Source organism: Triticum dicoccoides, chromosome 1B (assembly GCF_002162155.2).
Source record: "Triticum dicoccoides isolate Atlit2015 ecotype Zavitan chromosome 1B, WEW_v2.0, whole genome shotgun sequence".
NCBI classification, from domain to species: Eukaryota; Viridiplantae; Streptophyta; class Magnoliopsida; order Poales; family Poaceae; genus Triticum; species Triticum dicoccoides.
The window spans coordinates 334,534,948-334,546,284 of record NC_041381.1 but is presented as its reverse complement, the minus strand read 5'-3'; positions in this window follow the sequence as shown (position 1 = coordinate 334,546,284).

Genomic DNA, 11,337 nt, shown 5'->3' with positions numbered 1-11,337 from the left:
AGTCGACTGAAGTGTAGCTAAATCGGAGCAGCATCGCAAGCAAGAGCAAGAGCAGCAGCGCGAGTAAGAGCAATAGCAAGAGCAGACCAGGCAGGGGACCGAGAGCAAGAGCAGAGCAGCAGTGCGGGCGAGAGCTAAAGCAGCAGCAACTCCTACTAATGTGGACGTCGCTGCCAAGGGAGCGACACCATGGAGGAAGTGGCTAGCGATGCCGCCGTGGATGGAGCCACGCCGTGTCGGCTCGAGACCGAGCGCCGGCAGCACCGTGAGATCGAATCAAGAAGAAAATGTGGCGATTGGTGTACAACCTCTTTGGTGGCGTCGATTATGTCGCAGCTTCATCCGAGGAAACGGTGATGATGATCCTCTTCCGGTGGTGCAGGTGAAGACGGCGGTGTGGGAATGGAGGTGGCGTGAAATACGAAGGGAACGTCGGGGCAGCTCCTTGGAGGTGGAGGACGGGGTGGCTGAACTGGCGGGACGACGAGATCGACGACGGATCCTCATCCGGTACGGTGGATGAGGGACGTCAAAGTGTTGTTGTGGACGACGTCGTCGGGGAAGAGGCTCCGGCTGGGTGGCGGACGGAGTAGGGTGTGGGGCTTCATAGCGGGTTTTCGCGGACTCGGTGTACGAATGGGTGGGCGGATGGGATGGCAGTGGGGAACCATGGCTTAGGGACGCGCTTGTCGAAATGTGGGGTAAGTTATGAAAGTACCCCCACCGATTTGAGGCGGTTCTTTCGGTTCAGGGGTACCACGGGCATTTTGCGTGTCGGGATTCCACAGGAGGTGGGAGTTTTCACGCGCGTTGTAATTTCGGAATAGCAAGGCGCGGGTTGAGATGGAGGGAGTTGTCAGAGCACGACAAGACAAAGATATATCTTAAATATTTCGGGCTAACAAGGCGTGGGTTGACATTTCCAGACAAGCCTAACGTGTACTTGTTGGGGAACGTCGTAATTTCAAAAAAATTCCTATGCACACGCAAGATCATAGTGATGCATAGCAACGAGAGGGGAGAGTATTGTCTACGTACCCTCGTAGACCGTAAGCGGAAGCGTTATGACAACGCGGTTGATGTAGTCGTACGTCTTCACGATCCGACCGATCCAAGTACCGAACGTACGGCACCTCCGAGTTCAGCACACGTTCAGCTCGATGACGATCCCCGGACTCCGATCCAGCAGGGTGTCGGGGATAAGTTCCGTCAGCACAATGACGTGGTGATGATGATGATGTCCTACCGACGTAGGGCTTCGCCTAAGCACTGCAACGATATGACCGAGGTGGAATATGGTGGAGGGGGGCACCGCACATGGCTAAGGAACGATCACGAAGATCAACTTGTGTCAATGGGGTGCCCCCCTGCCCCCGTATATAAAGGAGTGGAGGAGGGGGAGGGCCGGCCCTCTCTATGGCGCGCCCTAGGGGAGTCCTACTCCAACCGGGAGTAGGATTCCCCCTTTCCTAGTAGAACTAGGAGCCCTTCCATGTAGTAGGAGTAGGATAGAAGGAAAGGGAAGAGAGAAGGGAAGGAAGGAGGGGGCGCAACCCCTCCCCCTAGTCCAATTCGGACTAGGCCTTCAGGGGGGGCGGCCTGCCCTAGGCAGCCCCTCACTCTTTTCCGTATGGCCCAATAAGGCCCAATACTTCTCCCGGCGAATTCCCATAACTCTCCGGTACTCCGAAAAATACCCGAATCACTCGGAACCTTTCCGAAGTCCGAATATAGTCGTCCAATATATCGATCTTTACGCCTCAACCATTTCGAGACTCCTCGTCATGTCCCCGATCTCATCCGGGACTCCGAACTCCTTCGATACATCAAAACTCATAAACTCGTAATAAAATTGTCATCGAAACCTTAAGCGTGCGGACCCTACGGGTTCGAGAACTATGTAGACATGACCGAGACACGTCTCCAGTCAATAACCAATAAAGGAACCTGGATGCTCATATTGGCTCCCACATATTCTACGAAGATCTTTATCGGTCAAATCGCATAACCACATACGTTGTTCCCTTTGTCATCGGCATGTTACTTGCCCGAGATTCGATCGTCGGTATCTCAATACCTAGTTCATCTCGTTACCGGCAAGTCTCTTTACTCGTTCCGTAATGCATCATCCTGCAACGAACTCATTAATCACATTGCTTGCAAGGCTTATAGTGATGTGCATTACCGAGTGGGCCCAGAGATACCTCTCCGACAATCGGAGTGACAAATCCTAATCTCGAAATACGCCAACTCAACATGTACCTTCGGAGACACCTGTAGAGCTCCTTTATAATCACCCAGTTACGTTGTGACGTTTGGTAGCACACAAAGTGTTCCTCCGGTAAACGGGAGTTGCATAATCTCATAGTCATAGGAACATGTATAAGTCATGAAGAAAGCAATAGCAACATACTAAATGATCAAGTGCTAAGCTAACGGAATGGGTCAAGTCAATCACATCATTCTCCTAATAATGTGATCCCGTTAATCAAATAACAACTCATGTCTATGGTTAGGAAACTTAACCATCTTTGATTAACGAGCTAGTCAAGTAGAGGCATACTAGTGACACTATGTTTGTCTATGTATTCACACATGTATTATGTTTCCGGTTAATACAATTCTAGCATGAATAATGAACATTTATCATGATATAAGGAAATAAATAATAACTTTATTATTGCCTCTAGGGCATATTTCCTTCAGTCTTCACTTGCACTAGAGCCAATAATCTAGTTCACATCGCCATGTGATTTAACACCAATATTCACATCTGTATGTGATTAATACCCATAGTTCACATCGTCATGTGATCAACACCCAAAGGGTTTACTAGAGTCAATAATCTAGTTCACATCGCTATGTGATTAACACCCAAAGAGTACTAAGGTATGATCATGTTTTGCTCATGAGAGAAGCTTAGTCAACGGGTCTGTCACATTCAGAGCCGTATGTATTTTGCAAATATTCTATGTCTATAATGCTCTGCACGGAGCTACTCTAGCTAATTGCTCCCACTTTCAATATGTATCCAGATTGAGACTTAGAGTTATCTGGATCGGTGTGAAAGCTTGCATCGATGTAACTTTTATGACGAGCTCTTTTATCACCTCCATAATCGAGAAATATTTCCTTAGTCCTCATTAAGGATATTCTTGACCAATGTCGAGTGATCAATTCCTAGATCACTATTGTACTCCCTTGCCAAATTTAGAGCAAGGTATACAATAGGTCTGGTACATAGCATATCATACTTTATAGAACCTATGACTGAGGCATAGGGAATGACTTTCATTCTCTTTTCTATTTTCTGTCGTGGTCGGGATTTGAGTCCTACTCAATTTCACACCTTTCCAACACAGGCAAGCTCTCTTTCTTTGACTGTTCCATTTTGAACTATTTCAAAATCTTGACAAGGTATGTACTTATTGAAAAACTTATCAAGTGTCTTGATCTATCTCAATAGATCTTGATACTCAATATGTAAGTAGCTTTACTGAGGTCTTTCTTTTTAAAGAACTCTTTTCAAATACTCCTTTCTGCTTTCCAGAAATATTCTACATCATTCTGATCAACAATATGTTACTCACATATATTTATCAGAAAGGCGGTAGTGCTCCCACTCACTTTATTGTAAATACAGGCTTCACGTAAGTCTATATAAAACCATATGCTTTGATCAACTTATCAAAGTGTATATTCCAACTCTGAGATGCTTGCACCAGTCCATAGATGGATCGCTGGAGCTTGCACATTTTGTTAGCACCTTTAGGATTGACAAAACCTTCTAGTTGCATCATATACAACTCTTCTTTAAGAAAACCATTAAGGAATGCAGTTTTGATATCCATTTGCCAGATTTCATAAAATGTGGCAATTGCTAACATGATTCGGACAGACTTAAGCATCGCTACGGGTGAGAAAGTCTCATCGTAGTCAACCCCTTGAACTTGTCGAAAACCATTTTGCGACAAGTCGAGCTTTGTAGATAGTAACACTATTATCAGCGTCTGTCTTCCTCTTGAAGATCCATTTATACAATATGGCTTGCCGATCATCGGGCAACTCCACCAAAGTCCACACTTTGTTCTCATACATGGATCCCATCTCAGATATCATGGCCTCAAGCCATTTCGCGGAATCTGGGCTCATCATCGCTTCCTCATAGTTCGTAGGTTCATCATGGTCTAGTAACATGACTTCCAGAACAGGATTACCATACCACTCTGGTGCGGACTTGTACTTTGGAAGACCTACGAGGTTTTGTAGTAACTTAATCTGAAGTTTCATGATCATCATCATTAGCTTCCTCACTAATTGGTGTATGAATCACTGGAACTGATTTCTATGATGAACTACTTTCCAATTCGGGAGAAGGTACAAATTACCTTATCAAGCTCTACTTTCCTCCCACTCACTTCTTTCGAGAGAAACTCCTTCTCTAGAAAGGATCCATTCTTAGCAATGAATGTTTTGCCTTCAGATCTGTGATAGAAGGTGTACCCAACATTTTCTTTTGGGTATTCTATGAAGACGCACTTCTCCGATTTGGGTTCGAGCTTATCTGGTTGAAAACCTTTTTTTTCATATAAGCATCGCAACTCCAAACTTTAAGAAACGACAGCTTAGGTTTACTGCTAAACCATAATTCATACGGTGTCGTCTCAACGGATTTAGATGGTGCCCTATTTAAAGTGAATGCAGCTATCTCTAATGCATAACCCCAAAACGATAGTGGTAAATCGGTAAGATAAATCATAGATCGCACCATATCCAATAAAGTCCGGTTACGACGTTCGGACACACCATTACACTGTGGTGTTCGATGTGGCGTGAACTGTGAAACTATTCCACATTGTTTTAAAATGAAGGCCAAACTCGTAACTCAAATATTCTTCTCTACGATTAGATTGTAGAAACTTTATTTTCTTGTTACGATGATTCTCCACTTCACTCTGAAATTCTTTGAACTTTTCAAATGTTTCAGACTTGTGCTTCATTAAGTAGATATACACATATCTGCTCAAATCATCTGTGAAGGTCAGAAAATAACGATACCCGCCACGAGCATCAACACTCATTGGACCGCATACATCAGTATGTATTATTTTCAACAAGTTAGTAGCTCGTTCCATTGTTCCGGAGAACGGAGTTTTAGTCATCTTGCCCAAAAGACACGGTTCACAAGCATCAAATGATTCATAACCAAGTGATTCCGAAAATCCATCTTTATGGAGTTTCTTTATGCGCTTTACACCGATATGACCCAAACCGCAGTGCCACAAATAAGTTGCACTATCATTATTAACTTTGCATCTTTTGGCATCAACATTATGAATATGTGTATCACTATGATCAAGATTCAATAAACCATTACCATTGGGTGTATGACCATAGAAGGTTTTATTCATGTAAACAGAATAACAATTTATTCTCTATCTTAGATGAATAATCGTATCGCCATAAACATGATCTTATCATATTTATGCTCAACGCAAACACCAAATAACATTTATTTAGGTTTAACACTAATCTCGAAAATATAGGGAGTGTGTGATGATGATCATATCAATATTGCAACTACTTCCAACACTCATCGTCACTTCCCTTTCAACTAGTCTCTATTTATTCTGTAACTCCTGCTTCGAGTTACTAATCTTAGCAACCGAACAAGTATCAAATACTCAGGGGCTACTATAAACACTAGTAAGGCACGCATCAATGACCTGTATATCAAATATACCCTTGTTCAATTTTCCATCCTTCTTATCCGCCAAATATTCAAGGCATTTTCGCTTCCAGTGACCATTTCCTTTGCAGTGTAAGCACTCAGTTTCAGGCTTTGGTCCAGCTTTGGGCTTCTTCGTAGGAGTGATAACTTGCTTGCCATTTTACTTGAAGTTCCCTTTCTTTCCCTTTGCCTTCTCTTGAAACTAGTGGTTTTGTCAATCATCAACACTTGATGCTCTTTCTTGATTTCTACCTTTGTCGACTTCAACATCACGAAGAGCTCGGGAATCGTTTTCGTCATCCCTTGCATGCTATAGTTCATCACGAAGTTCTAGTAACTTGGTGATGGTAACTATAGAACTCTGTCAATCACTATCTTATCTGGAAGATTAACTCCCACTTGATTCAAGCGATTGTAGTACCCAGACAATCCGAGCACATGCTCACTAGTTGAGCGAATCTCCTCCATCTTTTAGCCATAGAACTTGTTGGAGACTTCATGTCTCTCAACTCGGGTATTTGCTTGAAATATTAACTTCAATTCCTGGAACATCTTATATGGTCCATGACGTTCAAAACGTCTTTGAAGTCCCGATTCTAAGCCGTTAAGCATGGTGCACTAAACTATCAAGTAGTCATCATATTGAGCTAGCTAAACATTCATAACGTCTGCATCCGCTCCTGCAATAGGTCTGTCACCTAGCGGTGCATCAAGGACATAATTCTTCTGTGCAGCAATGAGGATAAACCTCAGATCATGGATCCAATCCGCATCATTGCTACTAACATCTTTCAACACAATTTTCTCTAGGAACATATCGAAATAAACATATGAAAGCAACAACGCGAGCTATTGATCTACAACATAATTTGCAAAATACTACCAGGACTAAGTTCATGATAAATTTAAGTTCAATTAATCATATTACTTAAGAACTCCCACTTAGACAGACATCTCTCTAGTTATCTAAGTGATCACGTGATCCAAATCAACTAAACCATGTCCGATCATCATGTGAGATGGAGTAGTTTTCAATGGTGAACATCACTATGTTGATCATATCTACTATATGATTCACGCTCGACCTTTCGGTCTCCGTGTTCCGAGGCCATATCTGTATATGCTAGGCTCGTCAAGTTTAACCTGAGTATTCCGCACGTGCAGCTGTTTTGCACACGTTGCATTTGAACGTAGAGCCTATCACACCCGATCATCACGTGGTGTCTCAGCACGAAGAACTTTCGCAACGGTGCATACTCAGGGAGAACACTTCTTGATAATTAGTGAGAGATCATCTTATAATGCTACCGTCAATCAAAGCAAAATAAGATGCATAAAGGATAAACATCAGATGCAATCAATATAAGTGATATGATATGGCCATCATCATCTTGTGCTTGTGATCTCCATCTCCGAAGCACCGTCGTGATCACTATCGTCACCGACGCGACACCTTGATCTCCATCGTAGCATCATTGTCGTTACGCCATCTATTGCTTCTACGACTATCGCTACCGCTTAGTGATGAAGTAAAGCAATTACAGGGCGTTTGCATTTCATACAATAAAGCGACAACCATATGGCTCCTGCCAGTTGCCGATAACTTCGGGTACAAAACATGATCATCTCATACAATAAAATATAGCATCACGTCTTGACCATATCACATCACAACATGCCCTGCAAAAACAAGTTAGACGTCCTCTACTTTGTTGTTGCAAGTTTTACGTGGCTGCTACGGGCTGAGCAAGAACCGTTCTTACCTACACATCAAAACCACAACGATAGTTCGTCAAGTTAGTGTTGTTTTAACCTTCGCAAGGACCGGGCGTAGCCACACTCGGTTCAACTAAAGTGAGAGAGACAGACACCCCCCAGTCACCTTTAAGCACGAGTGCTCGTAACGGTGAAACCAGTCTCGTGTAAGCGTACGTGTAATGTTGGTCCGGGCCGCTTCATCTCACAATACCGCTGAACCAAAGTATGACATGCTGGTAAGCAGTATGACTTGTATCGCCCACAACTCACTTGTGTTCTACTCGTGCATATGACATCTACGCATAAAACCTGGCTCGAATGCCATTGTTGGGGAACGTCGTAATTTCAAAAAAATTCCTACGCACACGCAAGATCATGGTGATGCATAGCAACGAGAGGGGAGAGTGTTGTCCACGTACCCTCGTAGACCGTAAGCAGAAGCATTATGACAACACGGTTGATGTAGTCGTACGTCTTCACGATCCGACCGATCCAAGTACCGAACGTATGGCACCTCCGAGTTCAGCACACGTTCAGCTCGATGACGATCCCCGGACTCCGATCCAGCTGGGTGTCGGGGATGAGTTCCGTCAACACGATGACGTGGTGATGATGATGATGTTCTACTGACGCAGGGCTTCGCCTAAGCACCGCAACGATATGACCAAGGTGGAATATGGTGGAGGGGGGCACCGCACACGGCTATCATGAAGATCAACTTGTGTCTATGGGGTGCCCCCTGCCCCCGTATATAAAGGAGTGGAGGAGGGGGAGGGCCGGCCCTCTCTATGGCGCGCCCTAGGGGAGTCCTACTCCCACCGGGAGTAGGATTCCCCCTTTCCTAGTAGAACTAGGAGCCCTTTCATGTAGTAGGAGTAGGATAGAAGGAAAGGGAAGAGAGAAGGGAAGGAAGGAGGGGGTGCAGCCCCTCCCCCTAGTCCAATTCGGACTAGGCCTTGGGGGGGCGCGCGGCCTGCCCTAGGCAGCCCCTCTCTCTTTTCCGTATGGCCCAATAAGGCCCAATACTTCTCCCGGCAAATTCCCGTAACTCTCCGGTACTCCAAAAAATACCCGAATCACTCGAAACCTTTCCGAAGTCCGAATATAGTCGTCCAATATATCGATCTTTACGTCTTGACCATTTCGATACTCCTCATCATGTCCCCGATCTCATCCGGGACTCCGAACTCCTTCGGTACATCAAAACTCATAAACTCATAATAAAACTGTCATCAAAACCTTAAGCGTGCGGACCCTACGGGTTCGAGAACTATGTAGACATGACCGAGACACGTCTCCAGTCAATAATCAATAGCGGAACCTGGATGCTCATATTGGCTCCCACATATTCTACGAAGATTTTTATCGGTCAAACCGCATAACAACATACGTTGTTCCCTTTGTCATCGGCATGTTACTTGCCCGAGATTCGATCGTCGGTATCTCAATACCTAGTTCAATCTCGTTACCGGCAAGTCTCTTTACTCGTTCCGTAATGCATCATCCCACAACTAACTCATTAGTCACATTGCTTGCAAGGTTTATAGTGATGTGCATTACTGAGTGGGCCCAGAGATACCTCTCCGACAATTGGAGTGACAAATCCTAATCTCGAAATATGCCAACTCAACATGTATCTTCGGAGACACCTGTAGAGCTCCTTTATAATCACCCAGTTACGTTGTGACGTTTGGTAGCACACAAAGTGTTCCTCCGATAAACGGGAGTTGCATAATCTCATAGTCATAGGAACATGTATAAGTCATGAAGAAAGCAATAGCAACATACTAAACGATCAAGTGCTAAGCTAACGGAATGGGTCAAGTCAATCACATCATTCTCCTAATGATGTGATCCCGTTAATAAAATAACAACTCATGTCTATGGTTAGGAAACTTAACCATCTTTGATTAACGAGCTAGTCAAGTAGAGGCATACTAGTGACACTATGTTTGTCTATGTATTCACACATGTATTATGTTTCCGGTTAATACAATACTAGCATGAATAATAAACATTTATCATGATATAAGGAAATAAATAATAACTTTATTATTGCCTCTAGGGCATATTTCCTTCAGTACTGTACCAAATCAATGCGCACTACAAATGTCATTCAAAACTTTGAATTCATGTTATGTTCAATTAAAATATTTCGCTACGTGTATAATGCATGCAACCTACTACTCAAATAAACGTTTTAGTGCATTCCAAACGTATATACTACTGCATCAATATGAACTAAATTTGAATTTGTTTCTCTATTTGAATAAGATCTACAGTAATGATTGTTGTGAAGTCAAAGCATTTGAATTTGTTTCTCTATTTTAATAAGATCTACAATCATCATTATTGTCAAGTTAAACCATCGTTTGTGTATTATCTTCACAACACACCACATGATTAGTCTCCAGTTACATATGAACTATGTGTACTATATGAACTCGAACTCGATTTTTTGAATCCACTTTATGTTGATTTCAAATCACATTACATTTCTAGCTCTAGCTAGATCTTCATAATCTAAACCAAGTCTCATATCTATAATAATGTTTATCACATTATGTATAGTGCCCCGCCCCCTATGCCTACAAGTATTTAGGTGTGAGTTGCAAACACCACACATTACCACAAATTCAAATAAAATGTGAGAATGTTCGATATATAGTATTGTTTAGATTGTTCAATATTTAGTTGTAAGCTAAAAACGCCACACATTATCACAAATTCAAATAAAATGTGAGATTGTTTGATGTATAGTATGGTTTAGATTGTTCGACATTTAGCTGTGAGTTGCAAACGCCATGCATTATCACATTATGGTATAACATGTGCACAACACGTGTATCACCGCTATATTCATGCATGCATATGTTTAAAACACTATGATCTCCTATTCAAATATATGAATCCGCTTTCATATCAAATTATGATCTTTGTTAGTCTCTTACACCCACACAATCCTCTAACCTTTGTAGCTGCCACTAACTTTCTCTCGTGCATGCACACGCCCTCCTCGCCCTTCCCCTCCCTCGGCATTCTATCCACCAAGCACATTCATTTTTTTCTTTAGGTCATTCTCCCAGAGTCTCCATAACTCCTTTCCGACACACACCAATCGATAAACCTCTCCAGCGATGCCTGCCTACAACATACACACGCACCTTCAATCTCCTCCTTTATGTGTCTTTGCTTCATGTCTCTCATACGGTCACACACACGTGTAAACTCTCACCCCTCTTTTCATCGATCTCACAACCGCACACTCCTCCCCCTATCTAGCTAGTAGCTGGGCCTCTCGCACCAGCTCCGTCTCACTGGGACTTATTTGCCTCTAACAAATGGACGTACACCAACCGATCTCTCGCTATACATATAGCTAGCTAGGTCCTTATAACTCATTTTTACCCACGCGTCGATCGATCTACCTCATTAGTTATGTCTCTCCCTTCCTCCGACAAACAACAATTGATCTACCGATCTAGTTACGTTTGCTTACCAAACACATGGTTCCCCTTCATCATCCATGGATGCATCCCGACAGATCTATCACGCACAGGCACACACAGAAACACATCCCCACTCTTATTGATAACATTGTAGTTCCACCCTCAGTTTGTCTAGTAGGCCTCTCCCACCATCTTCGAGAAGCAACTCCATCACACATCCAACACTCTACCCTTCTCCCTCCCTCTCTCTCTCTCCTCTCTCTCTCTCTGTCCCATCATATTTCCCGTCCTTCAGTTATGTATGGATGTCGACCGATCTCCCTCAAGACATAGCTGGGTCTCTCCTTCTCAACACATATACGAGTCGTTCTACCTCTATAGTTAAGCCTCTGCCTACCC